The sequence below is a fragment of the Giraffa tippelskirchi genome, chromosome 5, assembly GCF_054371585.1.
Source record: "Giraffa tippelskirchi isolate mGirTip1 chromosome 5, T2T-mGirTip1v1.2.pri, whole genome shotgun sequence".
NCBI classification, from domain to species: domain Eukaryota; kingdom Metazoa; phylum Chordata; class Mammalia; order Artiodactyla; family Giraffidae; genus Giraffa; species Giraffa tippelskirchi.
This window is the reverse complement of record NC_137279.1, coordinates 165,018,521-165,037,001: the sequence shown is the minus strand read 5'-3', so window position 1 is coordinate 165,037,001 and position 18,481 is coordinate 165,018,521. Positions and strand designations below refer to the sequence as shown.

The 18,481-nt window shown below is 41.0% G+C and overlaps 1 long non-coding RNA gene across 1 annotated transcript in view; it reads right to left on the bottom strand.

The window, feature by feature from the left end:
• Window positions 1-18,064, bottom strand: part of LOC145504380 (uncharacterized) — a 44,362-nt gene extending 26,298 nt beyond the window's left edge. Inside the window, exons 1-7 of the long non-coding RNA XR_014052160.1 lie at window positions 17,988-18,064; window positions 17,545-17,640; window positions 16,893-17,046; window positions 15,709-16,673; window positions 15,328-15,431; window positions 9,225-9,417; window positions 8,927-9,054 (exon numbers count right to left, since the gene is read on the bottom strand). This is a non-coding gene — a long non-coding RNA (uncharacterized LOC145504380). The remainder of the gene's footprint in view (window positions 1-8,926; window positions 9,055-9,224; window positions 9,418-15,327; window positions 15,432-15,708; window positions 16,674-16,892; window positions 17,047-17,544; window positions 17,641-17,987) is intronic.
• Between the last annotated feature and the right edge of the window lie 417 nt (window positions 18,065-18,481).

Below are 18,481 nucleotides of genomic sequence, written 5' to 3'. Positions count from 1 at the left end.
TCTGTTTCTTCTCTCTCTCTCTTTATAGGGTCCCTTTCCCAGTATATAGAACCACCATGTACACAGTGACCAAACCAGAAACTAGTCTTCCTTTCCTTTCAAGCCCCACATTTAATCAAGCTCCAAGATTTGTACATGCTCTCTCCTAAAAATCTGCCTACTTCTTTCCCCTCCTACTGACACTACCCATGACATCACCAGCTATCACCTGGACCATCATAAAAAGCTTTCAATCTACCACTCCCCACCCCCACCCCCCTTCGCCACACTCCATGCAGGAGCTAGAGGGCTCTTCTTTTCTGATTGTATCATTGCTCTTCCTAAAACTCACCGATAGCTGGCTATCACCTTTGGGATGACCTCCCAAATTCCTAATAGAGTTGACAGGATCCTCAGATGATGCATCAGACACACTTTCCATCCTGCTCTCCAGGTCACCACTCTGCCCTCTCACGTGCTTGGAGACATATTTGCTTTGTTAACACTCAGACTTCAGGCCTCAGCCAAAACTTGATGTGTGCAAGTTCACCTTCCAACTTTCCAGATCAGTTTTTTGTTGTTGTTGTTCAGTCACTTAGTCATGTCTAACTCTTTACAACGCAATGGACTGCAGCACACCAGGCTTCCCTGTTCTGCAGTATCTCCCAGAGCTTGCTCAAACTCATGTCCATTGAGTCAGTGATGCCATCCAACCATCTCATCCTCTGTAATCCCCTTCTCATCCTGCCTTCAACCTTTCCCAGCATCAGGGTCTTTGCTAATGAGTCAGCTCTTCACATCAGGTGGCCAGAGTATTGGCTGTTCAGATTCGGCACCAGTCCTTCCAATGAATATTCAGGATTGATTTTCTTTAGGATTGACTGTCTTGATCTCCTTGCTGTCCAAGGGACTCTCAAGAGTCTTCTCCAACACCACAGCTCAAAAGCATCAAATCTTCGGTGCTCAGCTTTCTTTATGGTCCAACTTTCACATCCATACATGACTACTGAAAAAAACATAGCTTTGACTAGACAGACTTCTGTTGGCAAAGTAATGTCTCTGCTTTTTCATATGCTGTCCAGGTTTGTCACAGCTTTTCTTCTAAGTAGCAAGCATCCTTTAACTTCACGGCAGAAGTCACCATCTGCAGTGATTTTGGAGTCCAAGAAAAGGAAATCTGTCACTGTTTCCATTGTTTCCCCATCTATTTGCCATGAAGTGATGGGACCAGATGCCATAAACTTTGATTTTTGAAAGTTGAGTTTTTAAGCCAGCTTTTTCACTCTCCTCTTTCACCTTCATCAAGAGGCTCTTTAGTTCCTCTTCACTTTCTGCCTAAAGGGTGGTGTCATCTGTATATCTGAGGTTATTGATATTTCTCCCAGCAATCTTGATTCCAGCTTGTGCTTCATCCAGGCTGGCATTTTACATGATGCATCCTACATAGAAGTTAAATAAGCAGGGTGACAATATACAGCCTTGACATACTCCTCTCTGAATTTGGAACCAGTCCATTGTGCCATGTACAGTTTAAACAGTTGCTTCTTGACCTGCATACAGGTTTCTAAGGAGACAGGTAAGGGATCTGATATTCCCATCTCTTTAAGACTTTTCCGCAGCTTGTTGTGATCCACAGTCAAAGACTTTAGTGTAGTCAACAAAGCAGAAGTAGATGTTTTTCTGGAATTCTCTAGTTTTTTTTTTTCCTGTTTTTTGTTTTTTTGACCCAATGGATGTTGACAATTTGAACTCGGTTCCTCTGCCTTTTCTAAATCCAGCTTGAACATCTGCAAGTTTTCAGTTCATGTTCTGTTGAAGCCTGGCTTGGAGTATTTTGAGCATTACTTTGTTAGCATGTGAGATGAGTGCAATTGTGCAGTAGTTTGAATATTCTTTGGCATTGCCTTTCTTTGGGATTGGAATGAAAACTGATGTTTTCCAGTCCTATGGCCACTGCTGAATTTCCCAAATTTGCTGGCATATTGATTGCAGCACTTTCATAGCATCATCTTTTAGGATTTAAAAATAGCTCAGCTGGAATTCCATCACCTCCACTAGCTTTGTTTGTAGTGATACTTTCTAAGGCCCACTTGACTTCACACTCCATGATGTCTGGTTCTAGGTGAGTGATCACACCATCGTAGTTACCTGGGTCATTAAGATCTTTTTTGTATAGTTCTTTGTATTGTTGCCACGTCTTCTTAATATCTTCTGCTTCTGTTAGGTACATACTGTTTCTGTCCTTTACTGTGCCCATCTTTGCATGAAATATTCCCTTGGTATCTCTAATTTTCTTGAAGAGATCTCTAGTCTTTCCTATTCTGTTGTTTTCCTCTATTTATTTGCACTGTTCACTTAGGAAGCCTTTATTATCTCTCCTTGCTATTCTATGGAACTCTGCATTTGGATGGTGTATATTTCCTTTTCTCTTTTGCTTCTCTTTCTTTCTCAGCTATTTGTAAGGCCTCCTCAGACAACCTTTTGCCTTTGCTCCCTGTTTAACACACTCCCATGGCAATCTTTGTTTAATCTATAGTCTCATTCAGCAGCCTTGGAACACATGGTCCTCATCTATCTTCCCTTGTGGACCATGCACTCTGTGAGGACTGGAGCTCTGACTCTCCTGAGTGCTCTGCTCTTCCATTTACCAAGCCCAGTGAGTAGCACATGATGATGTTTTTCAGTCGCTTAGTCGTGTCTGACTCTGTGACCACACAAACTGCAGCATACCAGGCTCCCCTGTTCTTCACTATCTCCCTGAGTTTGCTCAAACTCATGCCCATGGTGTCAACAATGCCATCCAACCATCTCATCCTCTGTCACCGCTTCTCCTCTTGTCCTCAATCTTTCCCAGCCTTAGATCTTTTCCAGTGAGTCAGCTCTTTGCATCAGGTGGCCAAAGTATTGGAGCTTCAGTTTTAGCAACAGTTCTTCCAGTGAGTATTTGGGGTTGATTTACTCTAGGATTGACTGGTTTGATCTCTTTTATGTCCAAGGGGCTCTCAAGAGTTTTCTATAGCACCACAGTTCAAAAGCGTTTATTCTTTGAGCCTCAGCCTTCTTTATGACCCAACTCTCACATGATGAGTGTATAGTTAATACATGGTGAATGAATGAATTAAATTAAGGATTAAATCTCCAACTGAAAAGATGAGTAATGTGTGGAATCTGAGCACTTCTGCTACAGACAGCCTCTAATCCACATCGTTATAGACTGCTACACATTGAATCATAGAATCCAGGTATCAAGTGTAGTTTGTCTTGTGCTGTTTAATGCTTCTTTGTTTTCCCAAAATGAACAGTACTGTTGTAAACAATAGCTTGTGTGGACTGGTTTTGGATTCACTAGCATTGGTTCACATGGTGAGTTTAATCACTGCATGCAATGTATTGGCCTTTTTTTTTTCTTTCCATCGCTAAATCTTAAATACGTGCTGGCTTAACCTCCTACTAATGGTCTTCCTTCAAAGATAAATAACCAAAAGGCCAGCACATGTGTCTGAGTGTTGGCAGCAATATTTATATATAAACACAATGTGCCTAGATGTAGCAACTTCGAACAGCACAGTGCTTGAAGGATCTCTGGGAATCATTAAACACAAACCTCTTACATCACAGATGTGAACATCGGACTTCCAGGTCAAGAGGGTAGATTAAGTACATGCTAAAATTACCCCTTCCACAGTTCAAACTCCTAGAAATTCTGGATGAAACATCTTTAAAAGTACATAAACCAACTACAAAGCAAAGAGGGAAAATCTCACCCTGCTAGAAATTTAGAGGGAACCCCAGTGGTGAGTGCAAGCTGAAGCTGAATTACTCCTGGGAAATTAGGTCCAACACAAGCTTCAGGAACCAAAGTTTCAGTGCTACGTTGGAAACGGATTGGGGCAAGACTCAGATTTCTATAAGGGTCTGAAGCTAGGACCCCTGCATGGACATAGGAGTTAGAATAGGCTTTTTGTCCATGAAAAAGGATATGAAAATCTCCAACAAGTAGCACTAGACCATAACCAGAAACAAGCCTAAGGTACCCTGGCCCTTTACGGAGAGTAGAATGCAGCATGAAATGAGAATCTAAAATTGTGCCTTACCAGAAACAAACTTAACTTGTCTTATACATGTGGAAAGTCAAAATTCTAGAAACTAACTAACATGGGAAACAATTTAGAGGAAACAAGCTCTACAATGTCTGGTCAAGGACAAACATGAAAATACCTTATTGACTTTGGACAGAAAATCAAAAGCTACTTTAAGGAATTTATAACTTTACACAGCATTTGGAAGGACTCGGAGAACAAGACCAGGAAGGCCATTGCTGGCTTTCAGGATGTGGCGGTGCAGGAATAGCAAGCAGACTGCTGCCAGTGAGTTCAGCTGCTTGAAGTGGAAGATTCTTCAGAGCAAGAGTCAGAAAGTTATGGCCTATGGGGCAAACCTGGATCACAGCCTGTTAGTACACTGCTGGCTACCTAAGAATGTTTTTTCTTTTTTTATATTTACAGAGGGAAGTTAAAAAGAAGAAAGCATATGAAATGGAGACCATATAGCCTGCAAAGGTGGAAATATTTATAGCTTAGTCTTTTACAGAAAAGTTTTCTTGACCCTTCCTCATGAGGCTCTCTAGAAGGCACTTGACAAAACCCCACCTTTGCTGTTGCCAGTGCTCTTGCACACTCTTGCAGCAGCTGTGCCTGGAGAATAGCTCTTACACTATCCAAGTCTTATGTGTTTCTCACTGTCAAATTCTAACCAAAGGATTCTGGGAAATGTAATTTTCATACTTCACCCTTAGATATAGTGGAGACTGTCGAAAGGGCAGTGACAATCCAGATGTGAAGTTCACAACCCAGTGTAAATGTGGAGAAAAATCCTGCATAAGATAACTCACACAGGTAACTCACACAGAAGGTGAACCCATTCCAAAACATACATATATATATACACACACACATATAAAGGTAAACACAATTAAATATATATATATAAAATATAGCATATAATATGTATTATGAGACATGTATATATGTTCAAAGACATAATTTGCTCAGTCAAACCTGACTCTGTATGACCCCATGGGCTATAGCCCGCCAGGCTCCTTTATTATTGGGATTCTCCAGGCAAGAATACTAGAGTGGGTTGCCATTTCCTCCTCCAGGGGATCTTCCCAACCCAGGGATCGAACTCAAGTCTCCTATGTCTCCTGCATTGCAGGTGGATCCTTTACCCAATGAGCTATTAGGGAAACCATTATTATATAGCATAAAATATATATTACAAAACAAGTATATATATTCAAAGGAATAATAAATCAACATATAAATCAATGCATGTAAGAAGGATCATGAACCCAGCAAAACAGGGACACTTAAACATGAGGACCAGAGAAGGCAATGGCACCCCACTCCAGTACTCTTGCCTGGAAAATCCCATGGACAGAGGAGCCTGGTGGGCTGCAGTCCATGGGGTTGCTAGGAGTAGGACACAACTGAGCGACTTCACTTTCACTTTTCACTTTCATGCATTGGCGAAGGAAATGGCAACCCACTCCAATGTTCTTGCCTGGAGAATCCCAGGGACGGCAGAGCCTGGTGGGCTGCTGTCTATGGGATCACACAGAGTCGGACACGACTGAAGCGACTTAGCAGCAAACATGAGGACCAGAGATAACATTGTGATCTGAAGAGAAACTTAATAAGCATGCTTAAAATGTTTAAAGAACAAAGGGAAAATGGCAGCAATAAGAAAAAGGGAGATTTTTAAAAAGTAAATATAACAAAAACCAAGGTAAGTGTTATGTCATGTCTGACTCTCTGTGACTCCCCCATGGACTGCAGCCCACCAAGCTTCTCTGTCCATGGAATTCTCCAGGCAAGAACACTGGAGAGGGTAGCCATTCCCTTTTGCAGGGGATCTTCCTGACTCAGGGATCAAACCCAGCTCTCCTGCATTGCAGGCAGATTTTTTACCGTCTGAACCATCAGGGAAGCCTACAAAAAGCAAAGTAATCACCAAGATATCACTTTATATTCACTTTATTCCTATGGAGCTTTGCTGGAAAATAAGTATCTCTTAGATAGAAGTATATATAAGAATTAACTATGAAGAAAAAATGGCAAACTAATTGGTAAATCTAAATAAAATAAATAAGAATCAACTATAATATGAATAAACAATAAGCATGAAAATATATATGTAAGTATTGAAAATGAGCTGAAACTATAAAACTAGATGGGCTTCCGTGGTGGCTTACTGGTAAGGAATCCACTTGCCAATGAGTCGCAAAATAGTTGGATGTAACTTAGCGACTAAACAACAATAGCATAAAAACAGATAACAATATCATCATAGTGGGGGTAGGGTATTGGCAGAGAGCTGTGAAAACATACTCAGATCCACATATTTTTTTGAGAATAGGATATAAACACTGATTAGCTTTAGAAAGAGCCCATTGGACAACAAGGAGATCAAACCATTCAATCCTAAAGGAAACCAATCCTGAATATTCATTGGAAGGACTGATGCTAAGGCTGAAGTTAAAATATTTTGGCCACCTGATGCGAAGAGCTGACTCATTGGAAAGGACCCTGATGCTGGGAAAGATTGATGGCAGGAGGAGAAGGGGATGACAGAGAATGAGCTGGTTGGATGGTATCACAGACTCAATGGACATGAGTTTTTGAGAAAACTCCTGGACATAGTAAAGGACAGGGAGGCCTGGCATGCTGCAGTCCATGGGGTCACAAAGAGTCAGACAGGACTTAGTGACAACAACAACAAAAAGCTTTAGACTTTATTAGAAAATTAGGCATATAACACATGCTAAAATCTTAAGTGTTAGTTGCTCAGTCGTGTCCAACTCTTTGTGATCCCACGGACTGTAGCCCACCAGTCTCCTCTGTTCATGGACTTCTCTAGGCAGTAATTCTGGAATGGGTAGCCATTCCCTTCTTCAGGGGGTCTTCCCAACCCAGGGATTGAATCTGGGTCTCCTGCATTGCAGGCAGATTCTTTACGGTCTGAACCATCAGGGTAGCCCCTATTGGTAATTATTAAATGAATAATTTTCTAAATATAGTAGTGGAAATATGAGCATCAAAGCAAATTTATTATTTCAACGGAAGGTTAAAAAGGATGAATAGCAGAAGACCCAGAGGCTCAAGGAGGAGTCCGGGAGAAGCTGAAGTCCTGCAGCCAATTCAACCTGGGTCAGAACCATGTCCATGGAGCAGGATTCCCAGGTCATTGCTATTATATTTACCACAAGGTATCTCTTTCTATACAGCACAACTGATTTTTGCAGAGGAAACTTGTGAGTCCTACTGCCAAATTTTTGTGCTCCCATAAAAGTTAATATATAATTCGACAGTATCAGTTCAGTTCAGTTCAGTCGCTCAGTCATGTCCGACTCTTCGTGACCCCATGAATTGCAGCATGCCAGGCCTCTCTGTCCATCACCAACTCCCGGAGTCTACCCAAACCCATGTCCATCGAGTCAGTGATGCCATCCAACCATCTCTTCCTCTGTCGTCCCCTTTTCCTCCTGCCCCCAATGCTACCCAGCATTAGGGTCTTTTCCAATGAGTCAACTCTTCGCATGAGGTGGCCAAAGTATTGGAATTTCAGCTTCAACATCAGTCCTTCCAATGACCACCCAGGATTGATCTCCTTTAGGATGGATTGATTGGATCTCCTTGCAGTCCAAGGGACTCTCAAGAGTCTTCTCCAACACCACAGTTCAAAAGCATCAATTCTTCGGCGCTCAGCTTTCTTCACTGTGCAACTCTCACATCCATACATGATCACTGGAAAAACCATAGCCTTGACTAGAAGAACCTTTGTTGGCAAAGTAATGTCTCTGCTTTCAAATATGCTATCTAGGTTGGCCATAACCTTCCTTCCAAGGAGTAAGCGTCTTTTAATTTCATGGCTGCAATCACCATCAGCAGTGATTTTCGACAGTATAGTGAGTGGGAAAAAACAACAACAGTGTACTTTGTATTTAAATATACATGGTTTAAATTCCAACTACTGCATCTACTGGCTATATCTTTGGATAAACTATTCAATATCTCAGATTAAAGTTCATCATTTGCTGAATTAAAGTAGTAATAACTATCTCACAGAGTTATTGTGAATATCAGTTTATTTAACATAGATTAAATAAACATGAAGCACCTGGTTTAATTCTGTATGCTTAAGGCAAGTTCAATAAATAGAGCTAGAATTAATGCTAGAGGAATTTCCAAACTAGGAAGAAAGATGTCCATACTGGAGAGGTAGTGTTGAACATTAGCTCTAAAGAATTTGGCAAAACCATTAACCAATAGATAAATAGATAAATTAATTTTAAAAATTGATGGTGAGGTGAGAAATAAAGAATGTTAGGAAACATGTTGGGAAAGATGGCATAAAATTAATGAAAGCAAAGCCTTAGGATTGAGTCTAGGAAGATGTAAGCCTGCTGGAGTCTCACCTACATAGCATCAGTTATGAGGTATGGAGACAGGTTAGGTAGCTTAGCACAAGTTGGGCAACAGGCTAACACCTGCTTTTGTAGACATAATTCTAATGGAACCCAACCACACCCATTGTTTATGTACTGTCTATGGCTACTTTTGCAACAGCTGGGTTGAGTAGTCATATCAGAGATCATATTTCTAGAAGGCCTACAACATTTACTATCTGGTCCTTTTTAAAAAAGTTGACCAACTCCTGGTTTAAGGAATATGCATGCTCAGACCATCTCTACTGCTATATAAATAGTGAGGCCAATTCTATGCCTTTAAAACAGATCAACTTATCATATAGTGGGTCAATTAAAGATGAGCTCCAATTACTTTCAACCTACTTGTTACAAGTGTTTTAACTCCCTTGCTTTGGTCCCATGTAGTTATGACTATCTTCTCACCTCTAGATTTATCTCTCATTTCTTATCTGTGCTTACCTCTTGAAACTGATCATTGAACCTGACTTTCCTAGTTTAATCTAGGAAACAGCCGCAAATGTGCTCTCCTCTGTCTTTTCTTGCTCTGCCCACTTTGTATAAATGTCCTCTTATCTAGATGTAGTCCTCTATGAAGGAAGAAGATACCAGAATCACTCTGAGAGCAAGGAGCATGTCTTACCTCTGTTTTTCTTAGGAAATGTCTATTGAATAAATAACATTATGTAAAGAGAGGAAAATCCAGACATTTATAGAGAACAAGCTGGCCAAAAGAAAAGAGGAAAGAAAATGCACATACCTTAGTTTCATAGGAGCCAAGGAGTATTGGGGAATTGGTGAAACAGCAGGAAGAATCCAGATCAAAGAGGGTGACGTGTATATGGTAAGATATTTGGATTTGAGTTTGAAGGCAGCTGAACGATTTACAATCAGGACTGGGACAAACTTTTTTCTTTTTTTTTAAATCTGTTTCAATGTCCTGTGATTTGAAGCTAAAAGGACAGAGGTGACAGGGATGAGAAAAGAGAAAGGAGGGGTTTAAGGATTGTGATATCAACTCCCCACCCTGCTGGGCCTTGAAGAGCAGGAAGCTGAACTCTGTGAAACTCTGATTCCCAGGCACCCATGCCAACCAGCTTCAGTTCAGCTTGGCAATGGGAGACACTGGTGGCAGTTTGGAGGGTTGGAGGAAGGAAGCTAACAGAGTATTTCTGCCTCCTCTTTCTGTTCCAGAGATGTCCCCAACAGCATCAGCCTCTCCTTTGCTGTCACAGCACACTGTGCCAGCCCCTCTCTGGATATTCCCAGGCCCAGTTGGCTCTCTCTCTCCTGGGTTAACACTGTCATGCAGTATCATTTCCTTTGGTCCCTGAGGCCCTAAGAGTGGAAGAAGATTTCTCTTAAATTTCTAATCTCTAGGTTGACTGACTGTCTCCACTCGACCTTGCAGTTCTACTAACAAGTTTGTCACCAGTTCACCAAGCTAAATCTTCCCTATTAAATGTCCTGGTGGGTTATGTTTCTCTGACTGGACTTGATTAAGACAATGATGAAAGAAGACCAAAGAACTTGCATTTATCCTTGCATTCCTAGTCCTTTGGATTGACACAGCAGATACTCGTTGAGTTAAACTATTGAATGAAATGAACACTCTTTCCTTCTCTTTCCCAACTTTTAGTAATAATGAATCCAAAAAGCAAGGAGGAAAATGATAGCAAAGATAAGAAAGCATCCTCTGGATTCATGCATGTGAAAGAATCATAATGCGACAAGCTCACGTGTTAGGGACTGCCATGCATTCTGACATCACAGAAAGCAACCTTCTCATAAGGTCTGGTTTAGACAAAGTGGTTGGAATACAGAAGCTACTCCAATTTGCTTGGAAGGATCAAATTTAGATACAATGCTGGAATTCTAAATGCCTTGCGGTTCAGGTTGGAAGACTGGATGGCGGTTGACAGCTACATAGGGCTCAGCAGGACAGGAAGACCTAAGAGCAGCAGACATGGGCTCATTCTTCCCAGTATCGTATCCAGTTTCCAACCCTCAACCAATCTCTGGAATATTTTTTTAATCAGCCTTTCCAAGACTCTATGTTTTGATCAAACTTTCCCTAAGTGGCAGCATGACGTTGGAATGAACACAGAGCTTGGAATCTGAAAATAGGATACTAATTTTCACTTTGCTGCTTAATAACCTTGAAAGATGGCTAAGATATTCAACTCTTTAAGCTACGGTTTTTTCATCTATGAGATAGACATAATAATACCTACATCATAAGGGAATTGTGACATCCAAATGAAATTTTCTACTATATTAATAAACAAGACCCAGGGAACTCAAACAAGGGCTCTGTAATGACCTAAAGGGGTGGGATGGGGAGGGAGATGTGAGAGAGGTTCAAGAGGGAGGGGACATAGGTATACCTACGGCTGATTCATGTTGATGTTTGGCAGAAACCAACAAAATTCTGTAAAGCAATTATATTTCAATTAAAAAAAAATGTAGGGCTTCCATGGTGACTCAGTGGTAAAGAATCTGCCTGCCAATGCAGGAGACACGGGTTTGATCCCTGGTCCAGGAAGATTCCACATTTCCACATATATGAAGCAACTAAGCCCATGAGCCACGGCTACTGAAGGCCGCATACCCTAGAGCCGGTGCTCCATGACAAGAGAAGCCACCACAATGAAAAGCCTGGGTACCACAATGTAGTCCCCTCTCACTGCAGCTAGATAAAGCCCACACACAGCAACAAAGACCCAGCACAGCCAAAAGTAATAAATAATAATTAAAAAAATAAGTACAATGGTGTTATGAAGTGGTGCTATGAAGAAACAGATGTGCTATGAAGTCAGATTTGGGTTGGAGCCTTATTCATTGCTTTAGCCCAGGGTCCCTTCACCTGTAAAATGAGGATAATAATAATATCTATTTGGTAGTGTTTTTGTAAAGATTAAGATCAACAATTGTTGTAAACTGCTCAGCAATTTGTGTGTTGTAAGCATTCAATGCTATCAACATCATGTCCTGCTTTGCACATTTGAAACACATGCTTATGTTCATACTTTAATCTTCAGAACACCCCCTAAGGTAATTATTGCTATTAATCCCATCTTAAAGATGTTTATACTGAGGCTTCACTTGCCTAAGATAACATTCATTTTTGCCTAGGATTGCATAGCTACTTACATAGTCAGATCTGATCCTGACTGCAAAACCCTTACTCAGAAATAATATGCATATTACCTCTGAATTATCAGCTATTAATATTGTTGTTATTATTACTGAAACGTATGTAAGGTGGCTGGCAAAGACTGGTTATTTTTTTATTATGAATTTCCTACTTTTTATGTGTAAAGGAGCATTTACTATCATCCATGATGTATACCAGGGCTTCCCTGGTAGCTCAGAAGTTAAAACATCTGCCTGCAATGCGGGAGACCCGGGTTCGATCCCTGGGTCTGAAAGATCCCCTGGAGAAGGAAATGGCAACCCACTCCAGGATTCTTGCCTGGAGAATCTCATGGAGAGAGGAGCCTGGTAGGCTACAGTCCACAGGGTCACAAAGAGTCGGACACAACTGAGCGACTTCACTCACTCACTCACTCATGATGTATACCAGGGCTTCCCTGGTGGCTCAGATGGTAAAGCATCTGCCTGCAATGTGGGAGACCTGGGCTTGATTCCTGGGTCAGGAAGATCCCCTGGAGAAGGAAATGGCAACCCACTCCAGGATTCTTGCCTGGAAAACCCCATGGACAGAGGAGCCTGGCGAGCTACAGACCTTGGGTACACAAAAGAATTGGACACAACTTAGCAACTAAACAACAACACCAAAGATGTACACTATTGTGGGTTAGGTGTAAGAGTCATTTTCTCAAGTGAATTAGGGTCATTTTTCATGCTGACTTACAAACTGAGTTGTTGTTTTGTTTTGTTTTGTTTTGCCATAGAGACAGTAAGTCCTATTTTTAAAAATTTTTAAATTAACATCCAGAAGTCTACAAGCAATAAATGCTGGAGAGGGTGTGGAGAAAAGGGAACCCTCTTACACTGTTGGTGGGAATGCAAACTAGTACAGCCACTATGGAGAACAGTGTGGAGATTCCTTAAAAAACTGGGAATAGAACTGCCATATGACCCAGCAATCCCACTGCTGGGCATATACACCGAGGAAACCAGAATTGAAAGAGACGCGTGTACCCCAGTGTTCATCGCAGCACTGTTTACAATAGCCAGGACATGGAAGCAACCTAGATGTCCATCAGCAGACGAATGGATAAGGAAGCTGTGGTACATATACACAATGGAATATTACTCAGCCATTAAAAAAATACATTTGAATCGGTTCTACTGAGATGGATGAAACTGGAGCCCATTATACAGAGTGAAGTAAGCCAGAAAGAAAAACAACAATACAGTATACTAATGCATATATATGGAATTTGAAAGATGGTAACAATAACCCTATATGCGAGACAGAATAAGAGACACAGATGCATAGAACAATTTTATGGACTCTGAGGGAGAAGGTGAGGGTGGAACGTTCTGGGAGAATAGCATTGAAACATGTATATTATCATATGTGAAACAGAACACCATTCCATGTTCGATGCATGAGACAAGGGCTCAGGGCCGGGGCAATGGGATGACCCAGAGGGATGGGATGGGGAGGGAGGTGGGTGGGAGGTCCAGGAAGGGGAACACATGTAAACCCATGGCTGATTCATGTCAATGTATGGCAAAAACTATTACAATATTGTAAAGTAATTAGCCCCCAACTAAAATAAATAAATTTATTAAAAAAAAAAATTAACATCTAAATGAAAATGATGTATATTTTAGAGAGATTTTTAGTAAAAGTAATACAATGTTATCTGTATTTTTTACAATAAGCCAAAAAAAGAGCAATGCACTCAGAGTCCAGAACCCAAGGGGTTAGGTACAGCTCTGTGACCTTGAGCATATCCTCAGATCTTGCTGAGCTTCAGTTTCCTGGTCCATAAACTGAGAATATTGAATAATGTGACTTCTGGCATCTTTTCCAATTCTAAAATATGAATGTTATTGTGCCCCTAATGTCAATATCTTTTATGGTGATGATGGCAATAGAAGAAATATACTTAACTGGGCACCTTCAAGTTTTCATCTGATAGCACTAATGTGGGCTCATATCCTCTCATACTTGGCTTGCAACAAAGTGTTATTCTAAAATTACAGCTCCCTCAAATCACATTATTTCAATGTATTAAGCTGAACCGTAACACTTGAAGTTTGAAGTTTTTATGATTTTGGCCAGAGTAGACATCCTGTTTTCCAGCAAGAGAGGCCTTTAAAATTCACTTCTCTGCAAATCTACTCTCTCTCAAAATTGTGTTTTGATGGGTTAAGTGCAAATGAATCAAAAACATACGGATTTCATTTTCCTTGAAATTCACATGGGTGAAAAGTGGGGAACGGAAGAGAAGATAAAGAGGAGAAAGAGATAGTGGGCAGCTACACAATAGAAGAGAGAGGTTCCATCAAATCAAAAAATTTGCATCAAATCTGATACAACTGCCAAGTGAGGGTTGTACCAGATTCACTGCCACTGTCTGATAGCTAAAGGGACTCTTGTGTCCCTAGAGTTCGAACTACAAATGCAGCACAATGAGAGAGAAAGGACACCGGCTTTGAAATCAGATCACAGTTTGGACAATTGCTAGCGGTGTGAGTTCACGCAAGTCAGTTATCTTAGGAGCTCCATTTCTGTAAATGGGGATGATAGCACCTATTACATCTGATTATTATGAGGGTTGTTAAACAACATGGATAAAGCTCTTAAGAACAGACCTGGAACATTGTATTAATAGTACCTACTATCTGTTCTTTCTTCTAGGTTATTTGGCATCTAACTTAACTGCCGGGCAGAAGGGGCTTCTGGTGGAACCATCTCAATTTAGACATCTGTAAATGTGCTTTATCAGCTCCACCCTCCCTCCACCCTTCATTTCTAAGTCCTGTGATAAGTCAGCATCCTGCAAAAATAATTGTGTGTGCCTTAGAATTACTGTGACTACAAAACAGTATGCACACAAATATGTCACATCTGGTGGAGGGGAAAACACAAACAGGCAAGTCTCCATGCCCTTCTCAGTTGTGAGGAAGGGAAGTCCCTCATTTGCTTCCTTCTGGACTGTTACAGGCTTGCATCCTATCTGTATTCAATTCCTGTTGCCCTCTGTCTTTCTAGCTGTTTCCAGTGTTTCCTTCTATTATTGATTCCCCCCAAGGCCTCTGGGGGTGGTTGGAAGGAAGAAATTAATTAAGACCAAGTCTCCCCCTCTGCTTCTCTAAAGCCTTGGGCCTGCTTTGTTCCTTTTATGTCAACACTTAATCCCACCCCCTCACCTCTTCCCCTCACAACTGGCCATCCTTTGAGAGTGGGAGGAAGGGAGGAGTAACCTCACAGTTTATTTGCTGCTACTGTTGGTCCTAACAGATTAAGTGGATTGAAGTTTAAAATGCACCCTTACAACACTCTAAACCCTGAACCAACTTGCTTTTAAAGACCAATCTTTAGGTTGTACCCACACCCACATATTCTGTGACTTTTTTTTTTCTTTTTGTCTTTAAAATGCACTTAATAAGTCAATCTTTCCTGAGTGTTATCTCTCACACATCTGACACTATGCCTTAAGGAGGTGGAGTGTTTAGACCCCAGGTCTCTGATCTCTATAGAGGCGCTAAGGGTCCAGTGAAACCAGCAAAGTAGCTGATGGAAGACCAAAAAAGAACACATAGATTACCATTTTCTTCTTACAACCCCAAAATATCAAACCTATACACATTTTTTGGCATTAGTCAGGAGGGAAATTATTATCAGAAAAGTATATAATAAAAACAAGAAAAAATAATACCTATTTCCTGAGCATCTACTATGTACCAAGACGGTATGAAATGCTTTACATTCATCATCTTCTTCAACTGCAACAATTCTTGAGATGCATATTTTATACCAACCCTACAATTGAGGATACAGAAGGTCAGAGGGGTGAAGTAACTTGCCCAAGGCCACACTGTTTGTTCAGAGCCAAGACTGGATACTAGGCTTCAGTTCAGTTCAGTTCAGTCGCTCAGTCGTGTCCAACTCTTTGCGACCCCATGAATCGCAGCACACCAGGCCTCCCTGTCCATCACCAACTCCCGGAGTTTACCCAAACCCATGTCCATCAGGTCAGTGATGCCATCCAACCATCTCATCCTCTGTCGTCCCCTTCTCCTCTTGCCCCCAGTCCTACCCAGCATCAGGGTCTTTTCCAATGAGTCAACTCTTCGCATGAGGTGGCCAAAGTATTGGAGTTTCAGCTTCAACATCAGTCCTTCCAATGAAACCCAGGACTGATCTTTAGGATGGACTCGTTGGATCTCCTTGCAGTCCAAGGGACTCTCAAGAGTCTTCTCCAACACCACAGTTCAAAAGCATCAATTCTGCGGTGCTCAGCTTTCTTCACCATCCAACTCTCACATCCATACATGACCACTGGAAAAACCATAGCCTTCACTAGATGGACCTTTGTTGGCAAAGTAATGTCTCTGCTTTTAAATATGCTATCTAGGTTGGTCATAACCTTCCTTCCAAGGAGTAAGCGTCTTTTAATTTCATGGCTGCAGTCATCATCTGCAGTGACTTTGGAGCCCAAAAAAATAAAGTCTGACACTTTTTCCACTGTTTCCCCATCTATTTCCCATGAAGTGATGGGACCAGATGCCATGATCTTAGTTTTCTGAACGTTGAGCTTTAAGCCAACTTTTTCACTCTCCTTGTTCACTTTCATCAAGAGGCTCTTTAGTTCTTCTTCACTTTCTGCCATAAGGGTGGTGTCATCTGCATATCTGAGGTTATTGATATTTCTCCCGGCAATCTTGATTCCAGCTTATGTTTCTTCCAGCCCAGCGTTTCTCATGATGTACTCTGCATATAAGTTCAATAAGCAGGGTGACAATATACAGCCTTGACGTACTCCTTTCCCTATTTGGAACAAGTCTGTTGTTCCATGTCCAGTTCTAACTGTTGCTTCCTGACCTGCATACAGGTTTCTCAAGAGACAGGTCAGATGGTCTGGTATTCCCATCTCTTTCAGAATTTTCCACAGTTTATTGTGATCCACACAGTCAAAGGCTTTGGCATAGTCAATAAAGCAGAAATAGATGTTTTTCTGGAACTCTCTTGCTTTTTCAGACTGCAAAATGTATGCTCTTTCTACTGTTGGAAGAAGGTGATCCTTATTAGCTACCTATGAGTAGGTAATGGATTAGAAAGACAGTGAAGGAGGTGGGGATTAGAATTTATTTTGGGAGATACCCAGGACCTGAGCACCTGAAGCCAGGGAGGAAGCCAGCACTAATGAGGTTGCCAGCAATTGGAAGGTTGAGGCAGGGCTTGAATGCAGAGCAGCACATTTATGCCAAATAGAAGCTTTACCTGGAGTTGCCAAATTGAGCCACTCCTGTATAAAGATGGTTTTCTGAGCTCAGTTCCAAAACTAAAAGGAAATTCAATGGTCATGATGGATCAACAGCTCAATGGTTTGGGCCTAGACCAATCTCACCACCATAAATGAGTCTCCTCTTCTCACCTGTGCAGTGTGACAACAGAACATTATCATTTTTAAAATGTTATTATTAGTATCACTAATAACACATCATTATCATGTGAATATCATGTATTTAGTTCCTGCTATAGGATAAGCATGGGATTAGGCAATTGTAAATTATTTGATGTAACTCTTATAACAAATTAAGTCCATACCAGGACCTCTTCAGGGGTTTAGAGAGTTGAATTATATTGTCCAGTTACTTTGTAGGTAGCAGAATAAGGATATGAACAGAAACTTCTGAGGAATACATTGTATGAAACTGTAGATATGAGAAACTATGTATCTTGAATAACTGAAAACAAATAATAACAAAAGCGATGGAAGCCTTTGTTTTGCTTCCTCCTTAAAAGGAGAAAAGGGTAGCCTTTGGCTCAGATAGTAAAGTGTCTGCCTGCAATGTGGGAGACCCAGGTTTGATCCCTGGGTCAGGAAGATCCCCTGGAGAAGGAAATGGCAACCCACTCCAGTACTTCTCACCTGGAAAATCCCATGGATGGAGGAGCCCGGTAGGCTATAGTCCATGGGGTCGCAAAGAGTTGGACATGACTGAACAACTTCACTTTCTTTCTTTTTCTTTTAAAGGGAAAAAAAAAATCAGTCAGTGATAATAAAGGAAAAGAAAATGGTTTATACCTAGTGAAAAGTCTTCAGCATAGTAGTTATAATTCTATGAGTCTTTGGTTTTCTGAGTCTAAAGCAACCACTTCCAGTTCACAGTATATAGCAATTCAAACTCTTTTCATTTCTTCAAACTTGTTAAGTATGAGAGATGGGGGAAGGGAAAGAATGTAATCTTATTGGTCTCATCACTACTAAAGTAAATTTCATAGCACACTGCCTTTATTGAAACAACATCACCACCGCCCACTTTTGTCTACCCTGAATGGACTGATAAACTTCTGTTCATCCTAAAAACTCACCCTAGAAGTCAATTTCTCAGGGACATCACCCATTTCACACCAACCCTTCATTCTCTACCCATTATCAATGTGACTGCAGCAGCTGGGGCTCAGTTGCCATGGTTCCCGTCATACTGTTTTCACTGCATATTCTATTCTGTGGACTCTGCTCTCCTTGAGGCAGGGGCTGCCCTTTTAATCTCTGTACCTCAGCGTATAGTATATGGCTCAGTAATCAATGAGTAAAGGAATGAATCAATAAATTTTTTAGTTTATTTGTTTTAATTGGAGGCTAATTACTTTATAATATTGTAGTGTTCTCTGCCGTACATTGACATGAATCAGCCATAAATTTTTAAGACTCAAACTTGGTTTCCCTGTTAATCCAGAATTCTGTTTAAACGAACCCATATCCATGCTTCTAAACTGTCTGTAATTTACTCACCAGAAATAATGTGAAATTATGTGTACATTCCCTAGGTAAAAACTAAACCCAGAGGCCTCCATAAGGATTC